The sequence below is a fragment of the Hypanus sabinus genome, chromosome 5, assembly GCF_030144855.1.
Source record: "Hypanus sabinus isolate sHypSab1 chromosome 5, sHypSab1.hap1, whole genome shotgun sequence".
Lineage (NCBI taxonomy): Eukaryota > Metazoa > Chordata > Chondrichthyes > Myliobatiformes > Dasyatidae > Hypanus > Hypanus sabinus.
The window spans coordinates 111,191,869-111,200,205 of NC_082710.1; positions in this window are offsets into that span (position 1 = coordinate 111,191,869).

Sequence of the window (8,337 nt, forward strand, 5' to 3'; positions counted from 1 at the left end):
GTGCCCTTACTAATCAAGATCCTATCAACCCAAGCCATTGGATATAACCTGTGGAGGCCAAGTTATACCCAATGACTTGGTCTCCACAGCCACCTGCGGCAACAAATTCTACAGATTCACCGCTCCCTAGGCAGGTAAATTTTTCCTCATCTCTGTTCTAAATGGACATCCCTCTGTTCTGAAGCTGCACCCTCTCCATTATAGGAAACATCCTCTCCACATCCACTCTATCTGGGCCTTTCAATATTTGATAGAATCAAAATAACATAGCTGTAGAGCACAATCATAGGCCACTCAGCCCATCACACTAATACTCCATAAAAAACTAATCCCAGCTCTCATCAATCAAATGTATCAATATCACCTTCTTTTAATTCCAGCTTGTTTATCAAGCTGCCCTTAACTGGATCTATGATATTTGCCTCATCTGCTTCTGACGATGTTCCTCATTTTAGGCCCTGTTCTCCCTCAGCACACACATGAGTATTAAAGGACAAGGAAAACCTGACTACACACTGTAGATCAGTCTGAGTGGAGCGTATGCCAGTACAGATGAAAGCTGAATGATTAGCTTATGTGCACTGAACCATGCTGTGAAATGATGATTTGTATCAATGACCAAATCATTCTGAGGATGTGTTAGGGCATCTTGCAAGTGTCTCCCTATTTCTGGTGCCAACATAGCATTCCCTCAACTTACTGACCCTGACCTATATGCCCTTGGAATATGGGAGGAAACTGAAGCACCCGGAGAAAACCCCGGCGTTGATGGGGAGAACATGTAAACTTCTTGCAGAGAAATGGCAGAATTGAACCTGGGTCACTGGCACTGTAATAACACTATGCTATTGTGCGTCGTCTGCTGCTAAGCCTGGAATTCCTCCTTCGGCCTGCACCAATTTGAAATGAAGCGCATCGCGTGCATGCACAAAATAAACTGCTTTCCACCTCTGCTGGCTCTCCTCAAGTGGGCAGAACTGCAACTTGTTTTTAAGCAATCCAGCATCTTCCACAACACCCACTCTCCCCACTCCCCGATCAACCAGTCTAAAGCTCGCACCTTGGTAACCCCTGAGGCTTTTCCCAACACTTCCATCACTTAGTGTCAGATTTGAAATTAAGTCTCTGCCTTTGGTATCAATTATACTCTGAATTTCAGGAACCTCCTCCCCCACAGTATATTTTATGATTTGCTCTCCAGGGTGTAATGCAGCGTGATTAGATCCAGGCACTGAAATAATAAACTTACTACTGTAGGCATCCAGAATTTGCCATTCCAAGGTATTAATCTGAAGTAATGCATTAAACAGAGCCAACTCAGTTAGAAAAATAAATTATAGCAATGATGAATACATTAGGAAAAGAGGAAACCTATATTTCCTCGTCAAGTACATTTATTATCAAAGAATGTATAAATTATAAAACCTTGAGATTTATTTGCTCACAGTTGGCTACAAAGCAAGAAAACCAGAAGAACCCAATTAAAGAAAAAAATAAAAATAAAAATAGAAGAACAACGTTCGATGTGTAAGGGAAAGGGGAAGAAATTAGAGGCAAACAACAGCATTCCGAATCGAAATTGGGTCCTCAGATCCGAACCCTAGAGAAGCCTCGCTTATCAGTTCATCATATTGGTGGGCACGGGGCACAGCAGTCTTCATAGCCTCAGTGCCATGGAGATGGCCATCATGGAGAAGGGACGAGCCATGGCGGCCAATATGCCGAAATCAATTCTCATCCTGGCTGACACCCTGACTTCTCAGTCTGTCTGGGCAGGCAATAAATTGACCCAATAACAGAACAGTGAAATGTTCTGGCTCCCTGGAGAGAGGAGTAAAGATTGCGGAGAGCAAGCAAAATCAGCTCTTGCCTCCGATCTGGGCTGGAGTTTAAATTGTCTAAGAAGAAAATCATATTTTGCACTAGGACTCTGCTGTAGTGAGTGGCTCCAGGCCTAGATCGTGCTGCCCAGTGACTTGTTCTGGGCCCAGATTCCGTTGCCCAGCCTAAAGCCACTCTTAAGCTCTTTATATCAGCGTGGCGCCCAGAGTGATGCAACCTCACAACCCGGCCAGCTGTACGGGCACTGAATCTCCTCTGCCCAGGCCCCGACTTCTTTCAGTGCTCAGAGAGATCGAACCTTGCTCCCCAGCCAGCTGCACGGGCATTGGAACTCCATCTGGTATGATTCTGCAAAACAGCATCCTGGCCCATCCCCTGAACTTGCCTTGCCATCGCTTGCCCTTCACTGTTTGCAGCAATAACTTAACACAATTTACCTCAGGAAAGGTAGTTTTACAGATTTTTTTGTGGTCTCAGTGCACCTCGAAACATCTTCTAAGCAGTGAATTAACATTTAGGTGATATACACTCATGGCCTCTTTATAAAGTACACCTGTACATTTATGCAAATATCTCTTAGCCAATCAGGTGGCAGCAACTCAATACATAAAAGCATGCAGACAATGGTCAAGACATTCAGAGGCAGGAGAGCTGATTGTCTTGTGGGAGTTGGTGATTGGGATTAGAGCAAAGGACTGAGCCTGCTGTTGGGAGCTTTCTCTTAGGTAGGAAGGGAGTAGAGATACAGGAAGCAATGGAGAAAGTGAAGGCAATAAATGGGAGGTGGTATTGAGTGACAGGAGCTGTACAGAAGAAGTAAATGGCAGGTTTTTGGGAACTGGGAAAATAAGTGGCTGTTTGAGGATTGTACTGTCTTATCGTCCAGTGTTGAAGGCAGTAGACAGGATTTAAATAAAAGAAGGAAAGAAGAGATTAAGGTTTAACTGAGTTTTGAATGTGGACCTGTTTCTGAAAACAATCCAATTAGGCCAACATAGGATATTGTTATGTATCCCGTAACTGGATAACTTACCAGCAAAGATAGAGAGGTCTGTTGAAGTCTGTTGTCACTATTTTCAAACTTTTTATCCGTAAAGGGACACAAAAGTAGGGTTAATACATACATTCAGATAGTGCACATTGTCAACACTCAATCTAAAGCGCGGGTATATTAATCATCATCATTAAGAAGTGAGCTCTGCTGGTGTCTAGGGGTTAATAGATTGTCTGTTGGAAATATAAAAGTCACTCAGAAGGCTGCCGGCCTCAGCCCTTTGAAAATCGCTGCGTTTTGCGTGGGGCGACCGAGAGAGAGAGATTGGGGGGGGAGAAGAGAAAGAACTTGCCGAGTCTCGATGAATCTTCCGTGAAATCGGGGGAGAGTTGGTTCCCTCTCCCCGATGTTAGTTAAAGCGGTTTCCTGTGATTCCAGCCACAACTTCCAATCCCGGAATCTAACGCACGTGGCTTCCTTCAGAATGGCTTCCCGCTGCTGCGGGACACTCTCGTGTCTTCTTAGTGCGTCTGTGGGGCTGTCCCCCTGAGACTCTCCTTTATACTTCCTCACGGGGTCGCAGGAGTCAATCAGGTTGGGATGATGCAATCTCTCTCTCAACCAGCCCACCTTGCCCGAGGGCTTTTCACGTGGTCTCCATGAGACAATAGTCGCTGTCGCCTTATTCTGTATCGCTGGTGGTACCTGCAATTTGGCACGTCTCTCTCTCTCTCTCTGACTGGGTCTACTGACCGCCCCCCCCCCCCTTCAACGGGTGCTCTTGCGATTCTCACAAAGGAGGGGGCTGGGATCATAACACCTCCCCTCTTAAAAGACGTTTTACCAGCGGTTAAAACGAAGTGGTCCACAGTCTTACCGGAGTTTTTTGGATCTAACACAATACACAAGTTTTTCTTTTCACAAAATACTACCGTAATACATTCAAGTCAGTATCTAAATAGTTAACGATTACAGTGTCCCTTTCTTTCATATCTTAACATTGCGAACCGTACATCAGACTTCAATTCAATAACCACCTATTTAATTATTTTTTCTAAGCAACAAAACTAAGGAGGTGTGACCTTAGCTTAGGTGCATTTACAAAAGTTTACGTGAATACTAATCATTTCAGTCGTTTACCTTAACTGGCAGGTCTCCAAAAGGGCTGTCTTTATTATTCACAGGCTTTGGCGCAAACCCGTTCAACCTGCCTGGCTGTCTAACAATGGCATCTCCATTAACCGTCGCCTCTTTTCCGGCAAGCCCCCCCCCCCCCCCCGTGGGGAACTTGAGTAGTTTTTCGTGGTGAACTCCCGCCCGCCCCGCTCATCAGGGTTATTTTAGCAACACCATGCCCTAGACTTAGACCATTTCCACCCAACTCTTTGATTTTACCCAGGTGGCTGGCCCTTTTATCAGTCCCCTTCAGGCTATTGGTGTTTGATCTTGGCATAACAATAGAGTGGGGGGCCCCACTATTCCCCGACTCACTCTGTGAGCGATCTGCCAGGTTTAAGATTTCTTCCTTCGATTTGGAAACTACAGGCTTTTCGTTTCCTTCGCCAACAATCCTCACCCCCCCCATTCTTAAATTCTGTATTAACTTTGAACACTCCTTCGAGTACAGACGCCGGGGAGCTCACACTTTCCCCGGTTACCAAGGTTAACCCTTTTCCCACTGAACCGAGTCCATCTGACCCACAAGGACGGCCGCCCCGTTCCACTGGGTCAGATACCTCAGACTTCTTCTGAGCTCCGTTACTAGGTTCAGCCCCTTGGGCATCCCCATCTCGGACACTCTCAAACGGGACATTGGCCTCTTCCAGGCTTTCAACACCCGTACCTTTTTCAAATTCTAACTTCCCCCGATCCTCCCAGTTACTCTCTGGGCAGCTCCCACCCGGGGAAAGCGCAACCCTGCGAGCTGAAATAACCTCCTCGGTCTTTTCAGCAGACTCCTTCGAGGCAAGGGTATCCTTTCCATCTAGGACTGCCCTCACCTCATTATCGGTAACACCTTTAGAACTCTCAAGTTCTTCAAACAATTCTGCCAAACCAGACAGATCATCCATGTCCAACTCTGGACCTTTTAACAGCTTTATCTGTTTCTCATCTTTATTTCCTACCTTTAGGACCTTTCTCTTCGCTAAAGGCAGATCTATCTCCTCTCCCTTACCCCCTTTCACTTTACTACTCTTCGTCTTACCACCCTCTAAACCCTCGTGGCACAGGGTCAGTAAAGACGTCTCGGCCAAATCAAAACTGGCCAGATTTAAACTGCTCTCGTTCACTGCTCTCTCTCTCGACAGGCTGCGAGTGACCGCGCCGGCGAGATGGTCCTTGGGTGCTAGGGACGGGGCCACCGTACTCGCCGGTCGCCAGGTCGACAGCATGGCTGACCAAACCTTACCCCCTGCTAAGTCGTTTCCCAGCAGGATGTCCACGTCATCTCTCGGGAATTCTGAGGGCACCCCTATTACAACTGATCCATACACCAGCTCACAATCCAGAATGACCTTATATAAGGGCACCATTTCTATCCGTTTATTTATTCCTTCCACCTTTACCATGCCCGTTTCCCGACCAAATTCTAGTACCTTACGGCTAACCAGGGATAATTCAGAGCCCGTATCCCTCCAGATTCGTACGGAAACTGGTGTGTCTCCCTCCGTCACAGACACGGTTCCGTGTGACAGACAACTCCCAGAGCCCTCTCGTACTCTGTCTACCCTCGGCTCTCTGGTCGATTTGCTGATTACCACGGCACACCCGATAGGGACTGTGGATTTCCCTCTTCCTATCTCCTTCCTCGGAGCAAAGCATCGAGATGCAATGTGCCCCTCCTTTCCACAATTAAAACAGGTCAAACCCGGAGCCCTCTGGCCGTCTTGCCTTTCCCCCTCAACCTTACCGCTAGCTCCCTGTGGGACCTCTGCCTCACTCGTCGGACTTTCTCGATCGTTCCCACGGTCTCTCTGGGGACCTTTATTCGAGGGAGTCTTTGTCTTGTGGGTTAGGGCATATTCGTCCGCCAACCTGGCAAATTCTGAAATGGACTTATCCGGCTTCTCATTCAAATACACCCGGATCTCCTCCGGAACACAACTTTTAAATTCCTCAATCAAAAATAACTTCCTGAGATGCCCATAATCCTCGCCCACTCTTTCCGCGGTGCACCAACGGTCCAAGAGCACCCCCTTCTCATGGGCTAGCTCGGTATACATTTGATTCCTCCCTTTCCTTAAATTTCTAAACCTTTGTCTATAGGCCTCAGGTACCAATTCGTACGTCCGGAGAATGGCCTTTTTTACCTCATCATAATTCTCCGCTTCTCCCTCCTCCAGGGACAACGCCGCATGTGCTCGTTGGGCCTTCCCCTTTAACACACATTGTAACAACGCCACCCACTGCTCTTTTGGCCACTTCTGATTTACTGCCACCTTTTCAAAAAGCAAGAAATAGCTATTGACATCTGTCTCCTCGAACGGGGGCATCAATCTCAACTCCCGACTAACATTAAACCGCTATGCTTGGTCTAACCCTTGATCTCTTCGTTCGTTCTTCATCTTCTCAACTTCCCGGACATGTTGCCTCTGTTTCTCTTTCTCAGCCCGTTCCCTCTCCTTCTCTTCTGCTTCTAGCTTCTTTAGGTAAATTTCATGCTGCCTTTGCCTTTCTCTCTCAGCCGCTTCCAGCTCTTTTAGCTTAATTTCACGTTCCAACTTCAATTTCTCCACCTCTAACTGAACCGTCCCACTTGATGGTATCTCTTCAGGGATATCTCCCAATACCTCAGCTCCAAACACCTTCTTCCCAATGTAATACTGGGTTATGGCCCTTCGTACCTCCTGCTTTTTCATGGATGACCTCACTTCTGTGAGGTTCAACCCCTTCGCTAAATTTAACAAGTCTGATTTGATGGCCACCGTTGAGTTTTCCATAAATTCACCCACGTCCATCTTTGCTGGTTTCCCGTCTGGCTACCCGCGTAACCAGATTCAAGTTTTGGACTACAAACCCGATTCACTGGCCTCCCAATTTGGTGTCAAATCCCGAGACAAGAAACCCCAAGTTGTTACGTATCCCGTAACTGGATAACTTACCAGCAAAGATAGAGAGGTCTGTTGAAGTCTGTTGTCACTATTTTCAAATGTTTTATTCGTAAAGGGACACAAAAGTAGGGTTAATACATACATTCAGATAGTGCACATTGTCAACACTCAATCTAAAGCGCGGGTATATTTATCATCATCATTAAGAAGTGAGCTCTGCTGGTGTCTAGGGGTTAATAGATTGTCCGTCAGAAATATAAAAGTCACTCAGAAGGCTGCCGGCCTCAGCCCTTTGAAAATCGCTGGGTTTCACATGGGGCGACCGAGAGGGAGAGATTGGGGGAGAAGAGAAAGAACTTGCTGAGTCTTGATGAATCTTCCGTGAAATCGGGGGGAGCGTTGGTTCCCTCTCCCCGATGTTAGTTAAAGCGGTTTTCTGTGATTCCAGCCACAAATTCCAATCCCGGAATCTAATGCACGTGGCTTCCTTCAGAATGGCTTCCCACTGCTGCGGGATCACTCTCTCGTGTCTTCTTGGTGCGTCTGAGGGGGCTGTCCCCCTGAGACTCTCCTTTATACTTCCTCACGGGGTCGCAGGTGTCAATCAGGTTGGGATGATGCAATCTCTCTCTCAACCAGCCCACCTTGCCCGAGGGCTTTTCACGTGGTCTCCATGAGACAATAGTCGCTGTCGCCTTATTCTGTATCGCTGGTGGTACCTGCAATTTGGCACGTCTCTCTCTCTCTCTCCGACTGGGTCTACTGACCCCCCCTTCAACGGGTGCTCTTGCGATTCTTACAAAGGAGGGGGCTGGGATCATAACAGTATAAAAAAGCATTAGGAGATACTGTGGGTGCAAACCTTTAAGAGATGTGGCACTCTTGGTGTTTTGTAAAGATAGTAAGCAATGTGAGAAAGCTTTGGGGTTAAAAGCTGTTGAAAGAAAGCAAGTAACACCAAGGAGTTGTATTGAATGATGGTGGCTTTGTGGAGTAATCACAGGAGTACCTCTAGATTATCAATAGACCGAGTTAAAACTGATTTAGTTTGGGGAAAAGATGTGGATACTAAATGTTTAATAGGTTTTTTTGTGGAGTAAGAACAGGTAGCTTATTGGTGTTGAATAAATTTGAAAAAATAAGTTATTGGATAGCATTAATTTAGGTCAGTGATCCCCAACCTCCAGGCCGCGGACCGATACTGATCCATGGCCCGGAGGTTGGGGACCACTGATTTAGGTTATATGACTTATATGGTTTGAGACTATGTGCCACCCCCTCTGAGATGTTTTTAATGCCAGAAGTTTGGTCATGTAGCAGCTGTGTGTAAGAGTAAAAAGCTGCGTACAAGATGTGGTGAATATGGCAAGTGTGGAGAGGGCAGTAGGCTAAAGTATAGTTATTGTGGAGGGGAGCATTGCTCTGCTTATGCAGGATGTCCTGTATATA